The sequence below is a fragment of the Tupaia chinensis genome, unplaced genomic scaffold (assembly GCF_000334495.1).
Source record: "Tupaia chinensis unplaced genomic scaffold, TupChi_1.0 Scaffold000290_1, whole genome shotgun sequence".
Taxonomy (NCBI): Eukaryota; Metazoa; Chordata; class Mammalia; order Scandentia; family Tupaiidae; genus Tupaia; species Tupaia belangeri.
Window position 1 is genome coordinate 2,098,976 of NW_006159775.1, and position 12,831 is coordinate 2,111,806.

General features: G+C 37.2%; 1 protein-coding gene across 28 annotated transcripts in view; it reads right to left on the reverse strand.

Annotated features, from left to right (window-relative positions):
• The window catches only part of DTNA (dystrobrevin alpha), a 418,880-nt gene that overhangs the window by 190,143 nt on the left and 215,906 nt on the right, over nt 1-12,831 (reverse strand). The window contains exon 1 of one of the 28 annotated variants that reach the window (XM_027772648.1): nt 259-443. The exons of the other annotated variants lie outside the window; for them this stretch is intronic. The gene's annotated coding sequence lies outside the window, so the exon portion shown is untranslated. Of the gene's footprint in view, nt 1-258; nt 444-12,831 lie in introns of those variants that run through there. 28 annotated transcript variants of the gene reach the window in all.

Below are 12,831 nucleotides of genomic sequence, written 5' to 3' on the forward strand. Positions count from 1 at the left end.
CACACACACACACACACACACACACACACACACACACTAGCACAAGCTATAAAAATTCACAACGTTTAATCTTTCATATTAAAAACAGATGAAATTGGAGGTGGAGGAGTTTGGGGGTGGGTACTGGAAAAATCTGTCCTGTGCCCATGTGGGGGAGGGGAGGGGGCGCCAATGAAATTCCACCCGGCAAGGCAAGTTATGGCACCACAACCGAGGAAGTAAAGAGAGTTCGGTTTCATAGATTCAATTGTACCTTACCTGGTTTTGGAGTTAAATGCACCAACATGCCCCTAATTCTTCCTCTGAAGTACTACATATGCTGAAAGCTATAGTATTTGACCTTACATATTTCCACAGAAGAAACTCCAAAGTAACCTTTAACTTCAATAAAAAGCTGTGTTCATTCTTCCCCTTGTGCTCAACACACAGCAATCTAATACACCTCATCATGTGGTCCGTTACCATGGTAGCAATGAATCCAGCTGCTGAAATACAAAAGACTGACAAAAAGTCGCTTTTTTTCCCTCCACCCACCCTGACAAAGTCAGAATTTTTTTTTTCAGTATGACAAGTCTAATTTGAATATGTTTCCTTTGCTGACTCAACTTCATGAACAAGAAAAAACAAAGAAACAATGAACAACAGAAGTAAGAATAAAGTCTCTCAAAACATTTAAACTAATGAAATAACTGCATGCATTTTTAAATCGCCACTAATCCCTCAAAATACTGCTGATTATCTGCTTCTGCCAACTACATATTTTTGTATGTCAGTTGCTAACAATAGGAATGCAATGATAATCCCACAGCTCCTCTAAAAACATAACAAATACACTACATTATTCAGTAAACACAGAAGCTGACACTATCAGTAGATGAAGGGCTGGTCTCAAAGAGTTTTTGGTGCAAATTTCTAACCGCAGTTTAGATGTGGGAATAAAAGTCTTCCTTTTCTTTTCATCCAAACCCTGTGCTTAACCATTACTTAAAGAGATTAGGTTTCAGTTCTATTAACTTGATTTTAGATTAGGATCTGTGGTCACACAGCCAGCTACAATCAACCAAACTGCAATATTTTTGGAGGGCTATATATGGGGAAAGTGGCACAGGGCTTCTTCAAAAACTTAATAGAAAATGATGTATGGATTTCAAAATTTATGTTGCACCAACTCCCCCCCAAAGCCCCCCCCCAAACAAAAACAAAAACAAAAAAACACTTTCTTCTTTGAAATTCCACTTTTCATGAACTTTTGAAGTACACTTACATTAAGAGAGTCTTGGTATTGGGGCAAATAAACTCTGACAGTCTGAACTCCCCAGATCAATGGTTGTACTGTTAAGATTTAGGGAATTGGGACCAGTGGGTGGCGTGGTGGTTAAGGCACTGGATACTCCCATGTGGCTGACATGGGTTCGAGTCCTGAATCTGGTTGCTTGCTTTCTCATTTCCTCTCTCTCTCACTCTCACCCTCTGTCTCTCTCTGGTCAAATTAAAAAATAAATGAATGAGTAAACAAAAATAAAATAAATAATTATTTAAGAAAAAGATTTAGGGAATCACCTTCAGTTTATTACCTGTCAGTTAAAAAGAGGCTGGTCGAGACCCTATGACACTTTCTTGCCATCCCACCACCACCATGTTCACCAGCTGGTGTTCCTGGTTTCTGGGTGGCTACTTTGATCCCAGGCCTGGCATTATTACCCTACTGCATGCACAACCTTGCTTATTTCTCAAGTTTAGTTCCTGTTTCATGATAGTTTGTACATATCTATCTATTCTCTTTAGTCACTGACTTTCTGAGGAAGAGGAACATTGTCTTGTTCATCTTTTTATACCAAGGAACCACCAAAAAATTTGGCATAAGGTAGGACTACTTGAATGGTTAAAGAAGACAATGAATGAATGCTTTTACCTTAGTGTGTTGGAGGAAGCCTCAGCTCCTCTAGAACAGTGTTCATAGTGTTCCTTGGTTAAACACTTAGGGATCTGTATAGGCTTTTTCTTAGTACACAACATCAAAGAGGGAGGCAACTATGGGAGCTGGGAGATGGTGTGGTGGTTAAGGTGCTAGACTCTTACATGGCTGACTGTGGTTCAAGTCCTGGACCTGGCAGCTTGCTTTCTTACTTTTTCTCTCTCTGTCTCTCTCTGGTCAAAATGAGAAAATAATGGTAACAAACAAAATTCAATAAATATTTCTTTAAAGAATAAAAGCAATTATGTATCTATACTACATTTTCTTTACCCATTCATCGGCTGATGGAATCTTACATTGATTCCATATTTTGGTTGTGGTACTATATATGTTTTCAGATATATATATACATATATGTATATATATATATGAATACTATTCATCTTTATAAATATTTTTGAAAAATGACAAAATTCTGTCATTTGAGAGCAAACGGGCAAGCCTGGGGGACATTATGTTGAGTGAAATAAGACAAAAACAGAGAGTCCCACCAGATTCTTTCTCAAAGGTGGAAATGGAAAAAAAAATGACCTCACAGAGATGGAGAGATAAAGAATGACTGTTAGAAGTGGGGAAGGATGGGGTGGGGAGATAGAGAGATGTCATTTAACAGAAATAAAATTATAGATAAATATGAGGAACAATTTTTAGTGTTACAAAATGCAGTAAGAAGAATATGGTGAACAGTAACATGTCATACATCTCAAAATAACGGAAAGAGGATTTTGAATGTTCCCAGCTAAAGTTAAGACAAATGGTTGAGATGATGGGCATACTGACGATCCCGGTTCAATCATTACACATTACACTCTTAGACTGAAAGATCGCATTGTAATCTCACAAATACGCACAATTATCATATGGTAACAATAAAAGAAGAGCAAATGTGGAAGTAAGTGGACTCTGGTTCAGAACCCAGCTCTCCCCCACTCAACTTCTGTGATCTTAGATTAGTGAACCTCTCTAAGTCTCATTTACTCTTCCTCTTTAAAGAGTTATAAGGAAGGATTAAATGAGACAATTTAAGGAAAGAACTAAGCACTGAGATTGACACATAATAAATATTCAATCAATTTTATCTAGTATTAGTTAATAATTAGGTTTATGATTTTTGAACATGAGGGATAATGAGAAAGCCCCTGGCACATGATCTCCTCTTGCTGATAAAACTCTTTTCAAGCAGACATACATTATCAATCATATACTTCATAATCAGGTGTGGATGATAACGTGGCATAAATATAGTGACAGTCTCAGGCAAATAGCTAGGGCTGCTTGCTCCACTTACAAACCATCTCAGAGAGGCAGATCAGTCAAAAAGTTACACAGATTCCTAGTACAAATGCACTGTGGGGCTAGCCAGTGGCACAGAGGGTGGGGTGGCTGGGCACTACATGGCTGACTGTATGGTTTCAGTCTCAGACTCTGCGGCTTGGGAAACATGCTGGGCATTTTGTGCATGAAAGAAGAAATGGAGGCGAGAGGATTGCAGTGTGGCCTTCCTCCATGAGGAGTTCTTTCTCACTTTCCCTCTTACTTTCTCTCCTCTCTCCCTCTCTTCAGTGAACACAATTGCCTTATAGAAAATTGAAACAGGAAAAAATAAAAAAAATAAAATAAAGGGAAAAACAAACAGAAAAGTTTGTTTGGGGAAGAGTGTTAAATTTGGTAAAATTTGATTTTTCCATGTTTAAATATGAAAGGATGGCATAGTGGTTATGTTCTTGGACTCCCACATAGTTGAATGCAGTTTGAGTCCTAGACCCAGTGCCTTGAAAATCACACTGGGTGCGTGCCCAAGATCCTAGGAAGAGAAGGGAGAAGAAGGGATTTTGGAATGGCCATCCACCCTGGAGAGTGATTTCTCATTTTCCTCTCACTCTCTCTGTCTCTCTAGCAAGTGCATGTGCCCTATGGCAAAAACGTCTAAAAAAATAAAAAATAAAAAAAAAAGGGGAAAAACAAACAGAAAATTTGTTTGGGGAAGAGTGTTAAATTTGGTAAAATTTGATTTTTCCATGTTTAAATAGGAAAGAAAAACACATCAAGTAAAGCAGTTCATCACAATATTCATATTTGATTTTTTAAAAACTTTTTTTCTTTCATGAGTGAGAGAGATAAAAAAGGAGAAAGAGTAGGAGAGAGAGGGAGGGAGAGAGCCAACTTCAGCCGACCCCAGGTCAAGGGCAAGCATGTGTCCTGTGTAGTCAGACAGGTCTGTGGATGTGAATTAGGAGCCTTCCCACATGAGATTGTACCATTACCATCTGGCCTTGACATTGGATTCTTAAAAAAAATGATATTAGTGATTTCTTTTAAAAACTAAAATGGGGTATAAAGAATATCACAAAAGACTTCAGAATAGAAATTAGACATGTAGGTAGCATTTTAAATAATTTACCAGCTTTGGATGAACTGTAGTTTTTAAAAGGTCACCTTGATCTGCCACAGGTACTGTAAACATCTCACCAATATGGATGTTTAGATTCCTTTTTTTAGTCACCTAACTCAGGAAATGATCTGATCCTGAAGCCAATGACGTTGGAAAATTAGCACTAAAATCCCTTTGAAGACTATGGCACAAAGCAGCAGCCAGGGGGGTAAAACATAAACAAAACCAAAAAACTTTCCTTGCAGGAAGTTGCCAGAAAGAATAAAATGAATGTTCTACATTGTACAATTTCTTTATCATTAAAAAAAGAAAAAGCAAGCGGGAAAGAAAAGAAAAGCCCTACAACAAATCAGCTGAGATTATTAAAATAGCTTTGGCACTGCTACAACCCTGAACAATCCTTAAGTGTTGTGACTCATGATGTTACAATCCTACAAAATGTGTGAGGCAAAAAAGGCAAAAAGCAGCTACCCTGGAAAATTAGCACCCCCTAATCCTCTTTAGAATGGTTGATGAGCGAAGACTAATAGAACCACAATTTGAATAATTCATAACTATTCTCACATGTGGCTGGCTGAACAGAAACTGTATTAATACCTGGTGCTTTTTCTCTCATACAGATTGGTTATGTGTCCATTAGGTGCAGCTAATTGTTCTTCATTTTGCAAATTGAAGAGCTTATCGTTAATTTAGTTAATGTATACTGCTAAGAGAGCAGCTGATAGGACTGCAAACATATGGAGCATACTTTGTTAGAAGTTAAAGCAACTCATCTGAGGAACCATTAGGGAATATGATATCAAATATTTAGTCTCTCAAAGTTTTAAATTCCCTTTTGCAAATGTTAAGATTGACTTTCTTTTTAGTGTAAACCAAAGTTGTAACAACATAATCTGTGCTGGTATGATTCGCTAGGTTTCCTACAAAGATTTCAATGGCCTAGGAAGAAACAGTTTTGGGGACATAGGTGATAATGTTTCAGAATGTACCTCAGAAAGTCCATTTGCAAGCCCTGGTCTCATAGAGGTGGGAGGGAGATTTACAAGGTTATTTGCTTCACTGCTCTCTATTGAGATATGAGGGCTCTTAATTTTCCACAAACTCAAGGTTACCACATGGGCTCAGAGGTCACTAGCTTGAATTAGTCAGCATGGCCACAAAAAACATGGGTTGCCAATGTTAAAGTTAAAAAAGGGAAAAACAAACAGAAAAGTTTGTTTGGGGAAGAGTGTTAAATTTGGTAAAATTTGATTTTTCCATGTTTAAATATGAAAGGATGGCATAGTGGTTATGTTCTTGGACTCTCACATAGTTGAATGCAGTTTGAGTCCTAGACCCAGTGCCTTGAAAATCACACTGGGTGCGTGCCCAAGATCCTAGGAAGAGAAGGGAGAAGAAGGGATTTTGGAATGGCCATCCACCCTGGAGAGTGATTTCTCATTTTCCTCTCACTCTCTCTGTCTCTCTAGCAAGTGCATGTGCCCTATGGCAAAAACGTCTAAAAAAATAAAAAATAAAAAAAAAAGGGGAAAAACAAACAGAAAATTTGTTTGGGGAAGAGTGTTAAATTTGGTAAAATTTGATTTTTCCATGTTTAAATAGGAAAGAAAAACACATCAAGTAAAGCAGTTCATCACAATATTCATATTTGATTTTTTAAAAACTTTTTTTCTTTCATGAGTGAGAGAGATAAAAAAGGAGAAAGAGTAGGAGAGAGAGGGAGGGAGAGAGCCAACTTCAGCCGACCCCAGGTCAAGGGCAAGCATGTGTCCTGTGTAGTCAGACAGGTCTGTGGATGTGAATTAGGAGCCTTCCCACATGAGATTGTACCATTACCATCTGGCCTTGACATTGGATTCTTAAAAAAAATGATATTAGTGATTTCTTTTAAAAACTAAAATGGGGTATAAAGAATATCACAAAAGACTTCAGAATAGAAATTAGACATGTAGGTAGCATTTTAAATAATTTACCAGCTTTGGATGAACTGTAGTTTTTAAAAGGTCACCTTGATCTGCCACAGGTACTGTAAACATCTCACCAATATGGATGTTTAGATTCCTTTTTTTAGTCACCTAACTCAGGAAATGATCTGATCCTGAAGCCAATGACGTTGGAAAATTAGCACTAAAATCCCTTTGAAGACTATGGCACAAAGCAGCAGCCAGGGGGGTAAAACATAAACAAAACCAAAAAACTTTCCTTGCAGGAAGTTGCCAGAAAGAATAAAATGAATGTTCTACATTGTACAATTTCTTTATCATTAAAAAAAGAAAAAGCAAGCGGGAAAGAAAAGAAAAGCCCTACAACAAATCAGCTGAGATTATTAAAATAGCTTTGGCACTGCTACAACCCTGAACAATCCTTAAGTGTTGTGACTCATGATGTTACAATCCTACAAAATGTGTGAGGCAAAAAAGGCAAAAAGCAGCTACCCTGGAAAATTAGCACCCCCTAATCCTCTTTAGAATGGTTGATGAGCGAAGACTAATAGAACCACAATTTGAATAATTCATAACTATTCTCACATGTGGCTGGCTGAACAGAAACTGTATTAATACCTGGTGCTTTTTCTCTCATACAGATTGGTTATGTGTCCATTAGGTGCAGCTAATTGTTCTTCATTTTGCAAATTGAAGAGCTTATCGTTAATTTAGTTAATGTATACTGCTAAGAGAGCAGCTGATAGGACTGCAAACATATGGAGCATACTTTGTTAGAAGTTAAAGCAACTCATCTGAGGAACCATTAGGGAATATGATATCAAATATTTAGTCTCTCAAAGTTTTAAATTCCCTTTTGCAAATGTTAAGATTGACTTTCTTTTTAGTGTAAACCAAAGTTGTAACAACATAATCTGTGCTGGTATGATTCGCTAGGTTTCCTACAAAGATTTCAATGGCCTAGGAAGAAACAGTTTTGGGGACATAGGTGATAATGTTTCAGAATGTACCTCAGAAAGTCCATTTGCAAGCCCTGGTCTCATAGAGGTGGGAGGGAGATTTACAAGGTTATTTGCTTCACTGCTCTCTATTGAGATATGAGGGCTCTTAATTTTCCACAAACTCAAGGTTACCACATGGGCTCAGAGGTCACTAGCTTGAATTAGTCAGCATGGCCACAAAAAACATGGGTTGCCAATGTTAAAGTTAAAACAAGAGAAAACAAAATCAATCTCTGTGAGTGCAACTTTTCAGGTCACATTTTCAAATTATTATTTATTTTTTAATACCACAATGTGGTTTATTGTTAGGATACTGATTTAAATGAAATAACAGAACTTGTTAAAGCAACAATAAAAGATTGTAATCTACTGAATAATTTTTGCAAGCACATAGTTTCTTGGGCTGCTTTGAGCAGCTGACCTAAAAATATTAATCGGATTAGTATCTATTCTATTTATGAAAATTTCTTCTGAAAGAACAAGGCTGTTGCAAAAGCCATCTCAATTTATACACCTCAATATCAAGATATTCTATTATGTATTTTACCCTTAAAAGGCTTTCAAAAGATGCATTCCTCTTTTGAATGATATTAACAGGTCTATAAATAGTAAGAAATTCTTTGGGTTTTTCCATTGTGGGCACATTATAGAAAATATCTATTTTAAATAATGCTATGAAATTGATGGTTATATATCCTAAAAATAACCTCTTTTGAAACCCAAATAATTTTTCCCTCTTCATTTATGGAAATTAATTCCCAAACAACTGTTTTTATATTTTTCATTTCTTTAGCATTCTTAACTATATAATTGGATTCTAGATTTATCTATAGTAAAAAATATATTTGGTTTTTAAACTTAGAAACTTGGTCATTTTCACACTAAAAGATATTATCGCAAGTCTGCATTGTTTAGAAGTTGAAAAATCCACAAAAGACATGGAATATTATTTAAAGTATTCATAACTCAACTATCAGAGGTAATTAATATCAACATTTTGATGTACATATATGAACAGAATTTCGAATAATTTTAAATATTGCCTTTTTGTGTAATAAAAGACATGAAAAATAAGTACACTATGGAATTATACATTTTTTTTCTTTAATTTAAAACACTTTTAAAGATTTTTGCCATATGGCACATGTGCTCTTTGGAGAGAGACAGTGAGAGAGAAAGTGAGAAATTACCACCACTGGGGTGGGGGTGGGAAGGTGGCCATGCCTCAAATCCCCATGCTCTTCTTTACCCTTGGGATTTTGGGCATGCATGCACATGTACTCAGTGTGAGCCTTAAGCCACTGGGTATAGGACTACAACCACATTTGGAAGTCCAGTGCCTTAATCATCCTACTACCTGCTGGCCCCTACATTCTCTGAAGATACTTGTCCATAGTTGTATAACCTATTTCCTGGCTTTAAGTTTTAAGTAAAGTTTCTTAGCATTTCTTTGATTTATTAAAGCTAAAACTGTTTTTCTTGAAATTAAAAAATATATTTAAAATATTTCAAAAAGTTCTATTTGGATGTATCAGAATTTATTTATCCATTTCTTTATTATTAAATATATATTTTATTGTTTCTAAGTTTCTTATTATAAGTACTGTACCTTTGTATGTAAGTTTTAAGTATACCTTGGGTTATTTCTTTTTCTTAAGAGAATTATTTTATTTAACTTTAATAAATTCTTTATTTATTTATTTTAATTTGACCAGAGAGGGACAGAGAGAGAGAAAAAGTGAGAAAGCAAGCTACCAGGTCTGGGACTTGAACTGTGGTCAGCATGTGGGAGTCCAGTGCCCTTAACCACCATGCCATCTGTTGGCCCCATATTTCTTAGATTAAATTCCTATGACTGGGGAAGATTATTGAGTTTAAGTTAGAAAATCTAAACACTGAATTTTAGAATTGGTAGAGTTCATACCTACTATTTAGTGTAATATCTCATTTTATTGGGTTTATTAATGAGGAAACTGAGGTTCAATAAGAGGAAATAAGTTACTAGGTCTCACCATGAATTGTTCTACTGCTAGAATAGAAACAGGGACTGTTGGTAAGTCCACTTTGCTTTTTGTAATTTTATCACGCTAAGTCTAGATGGCAATTTGTCTTTGAGAGGCATTTTCCCAGTTCCAGTTTAGTGTCATCTGCAATACTTGATGAATTTGCTGCAGAGTTCAAGTCAGGAATGAGAGCTACTTGGAGGTGAGTAACACTGTGTTTTTGTTTGTTTTGTCAGTGACAATCCATATGTCAGTATTTCTAAAACCATCTTTCAACAAGAGCAAAACTGAATGAATACTGAGAATTAAAGTAAGATCCAGACCAAAATATGTTTTGTGCAAGAGAAAATGCAAAGGTCAAAGAGAGATCATGGGGTCAGGATGCTCAGAAACTTAGTGAGCCCAAATTAATGTGAAATCGTCAGGGCTCTTTTCGCACCTCTGAGTGCTCATAGGATCGAGTAGTCTATTGGGAGAGCAGAAGACACATGTGGTTTGTGTGGCTGATGGTCACTTCAAGGTAACATAGTGAGTATCCATCTGGTTGTCCCTGTGACAATCCCATATGCCGTAAACCCACGTGTATTTTTTTTTTTTGAGAAGTTTTGGTTATAGGGCGCGTGTGCTTGCCAGACAGAGAGAGAGAGACAAAGAGACAGAAAGCGAGAAATCACCCCCCAGGGGCATGGCCACGCTGCAATCCCTTCTCCTCCATTCTCCTCTTGGGATCTTGGGCATGCACGCACACGCGCCTGGCATGAGTTTTAAGCCACCGGGTCCGGGACTCGAACCGTGGTCGACTACAAGGGAGTCCAGCGACATAGACATCACGCTAACCGCTGGTCCCAACCCACGTGTTTAAGAGTCCTGAAGATGCCTCCCTTTGACGGAACATACTCTTTCTCAGTGAGAAAAGGGAAGGACATTCATGGAAATCGAGTCAATCTATGAGGTCAAGGAAACAGGTCTCACTCGTAGAAGAATTCGTTATTTTTAGTCTGGATACACGGTAGTAGAGATTATTGTTTCCCAGTTCCTTCCATGTAGCTTATTCTAAAATGAGATGACTTACTCTAACTCAATACATTTTAATTAAGTGTGTTCTAATGCACAAACTGTACCAGATGTAGTCAAAGAAGTATAAATGGCCTACAATCTAGATGGGAGATAAGAATGCAGATTAAGAAAATGTAACTGTAGGGCCAGTAGGTGGTGTAGTGGTTAAGTTGCTGGTGGTCCACCATGGTTTGAGTCCTGGACCAGTGGCTTGAAACTCCCCCTGGCTGCTTGTGTGTGTGTGTGTGCCCAACATTTGGAGAGGAGACTAGAAGAGAAGGGATTATGGTATGGCCATCTTCCCAGGGGGTGATTTCTCACTTTCTGTCTCTCTGTCTCTCGGTCTTTCTGGCGAGCACATGAACCCTATAGCAAAAATCTAAAAAAAGCCAACAACAAACAAATAAAAAATAATTGTGATGCTGGCTTCATAGTTCAGCAGTTTTGGGCTGTACAGAGGGAGTTAGATTCTACATGGGCATCTCTGGTTTGTATCGGAGACCCTGCATCTTATAAAACATGAGGGTCCATCCACACATGCCCAGGATCCTAAAGAGACAGAGAAGTGAAGAAAAAGTGTTGTAGCATGACCAGGTCCCAAGGTCACACAGTAGGGGAGAGGTTGCTTTTTCTCTCTCTCTCATGCATGTGCACTTTCTAGCATTAAAATAAAAGAAAATATAACTAATATAACTATAGATATAGTTATACCTGATAAGGAATATACCTAACTGACTGGACAGTACTTAATTAGGTCAGTTTATGCAGAGCATTTTAAGGAGAAAAATTATGTATTTGGTATCCTCTAAGCTGGGAAGGCTTTTGTTATTGGGATATTAGGCACAATTTCCTAGATTGTTTTACTCTGTGTTCAGGGGCTTGGAATACAAGAAGTCATGAAAAAGTTCACAGAAAATGTTCACTATGGGAAAAACTATGTGTGGATGTAAATTTTTTGGTATCAAAATAAACTTGTACTTCAATACCATTTTCCACAAACTTTTCAAAGCCCTCTTGTACATCAACACCACACACATTCTAAAGCTCTATGGAGGGATGCCTGAAGTACCCTAAGAATATATTCAGTGCCCAAGACTGGATATAGGCGTGATAGAAGCTATGGAGTTTCTCCCTTCCTTTGAAATACTCCCCTGAGAATTTTGGCCAAAAATTACATAATTGGTAGAGAAGGGGAGGGTGCATGGTAACTGTTCATTGAGTAATATATGCATGTATATCAGAGACCATGAAATGTAGGAGACAGGGAAGCAAAAAAAATGTCATGCATCCCCTAGGCACTTGGTAAAAATGAACTATGGATATAATTCTGATAAAAATAAGGGGTCTTAGACTATGAACCAAGCTAGAAAAAAATTAAGGCAAGACTATAGGAAAATAAATGATTATGAAAAAACATAAATTAAGAAACAGTTGGTGGGGTCCACAGATGGCGTGATGGTTAAGGCGCTGGACTCCCACACGGCCAACTACAGTTGAGTTGGCAGCTTGCTCTCTTACTCACTAGATATTATGCACACACTCTATAGCAAAATTTAAAAATAAATTAAAATAAATAGTTATTATTTTTTTAAAAATAAACAGTTTGAAAAGGATATAAATGATTTGGGAAAAAACAAAAATAAAGAAGATGCATATGCGCTACATAGAAACACAGAGCAAAATTACCAAGAAGGGGGGAGGATAGAAAAAGAATACTAAAGATTTACACACTATTGAGAAAATGGTTTGAATGAACTGGACAAATCATAAACTAGACATAAATTAACATTGACAATTTCGTTCAATATATTTCATTGAATACCATTATTGGCATGAATGAGAAAGGTCCATCTAGTAGTTAAATACGTTTTACACAAATGGACTCATAAAGATGTTGAGCACTTTGGACCCTCTGGGTGTCCGTAGTGGTAAACACTCCACTGACAAGGACTGTCTGTCCATGTAGAAGTCCTTATGTATGGTGCTGAGCTCACTGGAGTCAGGCTGGGGCATTAGCCTTGCTCTACCATGCACACTGGGTAGCTCCTTGCCAGGACATTGCATTCTGTTTGTAAGCTCACAGGGACAGGTGAAATAGAGAAACTGGAGAAGGTACAGTGGTGAACAATAAACAGGAAGGGATGTGAATAGAAGCCTTCCAGTGAGGTACTTAAGCGTTTGAAAGGATACCTGCATGTAAATAATGAACAAGTGTTCTTTATTTTCTTTTACTGAAACCACCACGTTTTGCCAGATGAGACATTAGAGAGGACCTCTGGATATGTTTATACGTTCATGAGGCTGAAAGGCATGAACATTCTTCACTGGAGATGAATAATGTCTTCAGAGAATATTAGTCACTCATGTTCATTATTAATGTAAGAATTTTTCTAAATTGCAGTGATGACACCATTTTCTGTTACATGCTATTATAAATACATATTGAGCACAGAGAAACCCC